Source organism: Phyllobates terribilis, unplaced genomic scaffold, assembly GCF_046119375.1.
Source record: "Phyllobates terribilis strain yellow unplaced genomic scaffold, ASM4611937v1 Scaffold_11__3_contigs__length_659146591, whole genome shotgun sequence".
Lineage (NCBI taxonomy): Eukaryota > Metazoa > Chordata > Amphibia > Anura > Dendrobatidae > Phyllobates > Phyllobates terribilis.
This window is the reverse complement of record NW_027362771.1, coordinates 438,622,263-438,624,525: the sequence shown is the minus strand read 5'-3', so window position 1 is coordinate 438,624,525 and position 2,263 is coordinate 438,622,263. Positions and strand designations below refer to the sequence as shown.

The 2,263-nt window shown below is 38.6% G+C and overlaps 1 non-coding gene across 1 annotated transcript; it reads left to right on the top strand.

The window, feature by feature from the left end:
• Window positions 1-909: 909 nt before the first annotated feature.
• Window positions 910-982, top strand: TRNAR-ACG (transfer RNA arginine (anticodon ACG)). The gene has a single exon. It is a non-coding gene; the product is annotated as a tRNA-Arg (tRNA).
• Window positions 983-2,263: the final 1,281 nt, after the last annotated feature.

Here is a 2,263-nt window from a genome sequence, read left to right as displayed (position 1 = left end):
GCACATGGCTGCCATAGGATGTCACTGATCTTGTATTTGCCTATAGAATAACCTCATAAGTAGTAGTGTTAAGGAGACACAATGGGGGCATTATTTATTTTAAATGTGAAGTTAGAATGAGTAGGTGTGCCTTAATTTTAGAAATCAATGAGGTTACCGCACTTTAGGCCCGATTCATCAAGAACGGCATTGTTCATGCTGGTCTTGATGAGGGGGCGTGCTGGAGTCAGACGCTCCTGGTTCATGGAGAGGTGCACGTCTCTTCAAGAATTGGAGCATCTGATGAGTGGCATGCGCCATGCCAGAAATTACACTCCAGTCAGGTACTGGAGTGAGATTTCTGGTGTAGGGAATGCCATAGCTTGTCATGAATTAGTCTAGAAACAGTTGACCAGCCAGTCTAAGACAGGGGTCTCATACTCGGCTGGGTACATGGGCTGCATATAGAAAGAAATTATAGGTGGCGAGCTGCATTCCTTGTGGGACGAGGTGTCATTTTCAGTGACATCATTTTTTATTTTTATTATATGAGGTTTTTATCACATTGTATTCCATCTTTTGTGCGTCACTATAATGAAATAGTTTTTAATTTATTGACGGTGTTCATTTTAGTTTTAGTGCTTAGGTATTTTCCTGGACATGGCAATACATATACTTTTTTTTTTTATTTACTTTTGTTTTACATAAAACTGCAATTTTAGTGACAATCTTTGTCATTTTTTTCATACTTTATTTTGATTTTTTTTTTCTTCAATTCGTTCAGGAATAAACATGTATATGTCGATGATAACATAATAATAATCCAAACAAAAATGTCCACAATAGCCTAATGAAGTGATTTAACATAAGGATAGAAACGGTGAGGGTCACTCGTCATGCAGAATTAAAAAGTTTCAGCACTCTACAGAAGGGCCAGTGGCGCAATGGATAACGCGTCTGACTACGGATCAGAAGATTCTAGGTTCGACTCCTGGCTGGCTCGGAAGTTTTTACAACTTTGTAAAATCAGAAGAACTTAAACGCTACTTTTGAGGAATAAAAGTAGAAAAACAGAAATGTATTTAAAAGGCATAATTGTGGTATAAGCTAGCACTAGTCAGGAATATTCAATACCTGCGAGTTTTATGAAGTTAAGTAGTTAACAACGGAAGCTCAGTGACTTTCTGGCCATTGTGGCAGGCAAGGATTTGGATGTTTTTGTTTTCCCCTAATGTATGTACATGTCCTGGAGAAGTAGTATATAAGTAAGTTACTCTGCTCCTCCTATGCAAATTGTCTTCAGAGAGGAAGAGGACGAGAACTCTAGTGCCACCTACAGGAAGTAGCAATCCTAAAAGTCAATAGTAACCCTTTAACGAATTGTTACTGCTTATTTTGATGCAGGCTCCTGCACTGCAGAAAACATGTGGATAAAAGGCAGCAGAAAAAAACATAGCATTTATGCTGTGTGTGAACAAGTCCTAAAAGTTCAGCATGAGCTTTTAAATTTTAGCATCGTCAGAGTTACATAAATTATGTGTCAAAGTAACAAGCAGGTGAATGGCGGGACCAAAGGTTTGCTGACAAAGCATTGCCCAGAGCATCACACTGTCTTCATTGGCTTGCCTGCTTTCCATAATACACTCTGGTACCATAATTTAATAAAAGACCCTGATTCCAGCTATTTATCACTTATTGGGGTTTTTGCTCCAGTTTTGATAGAATCCCTGTTTTCTCTGCTGCAGAGCTACCAATTCTGAGTGGTGAGCTCTGTATAACCTTACCCACACTACTGATTTCTGTGCATAGGCAGAAAGCTGCCAATCAGTGGTGGGGGCTGGATTATATAGTGTTTATGAATATGGAGGACTACATGGCAGCAGGTTTACTAGTCCTGTAGTGATAATCTCCGGCTGCTAAAACAGTCCTCTGGCTGCTAAAACAGTCATTTTATCAAAATTACAACAAGCAGCCCAGTAAGTGACACATCACTGGAATCAGGGTCTCTTCACCTATATTATGCTGCTTTCAGATTAGGTAGCAAAAACCTGATGACAGATTCCCTTTGAGGATGGACTGGCCTATATGTGAATATTATTTAATAGCACAAGCGTAAATAAGTAGTAACATCGATAAATTTGTGTTTAGTGTGACATAACGTATCCACTAATGTTTGCTTCAATTTCTACATTGAGACTTTTGGGGTAGGCACATGATGTAGCGTTAAATATAAAATACAAATATTTAAAAATATATCAATTAGCACAGTTGTGGTGGGCAAGTA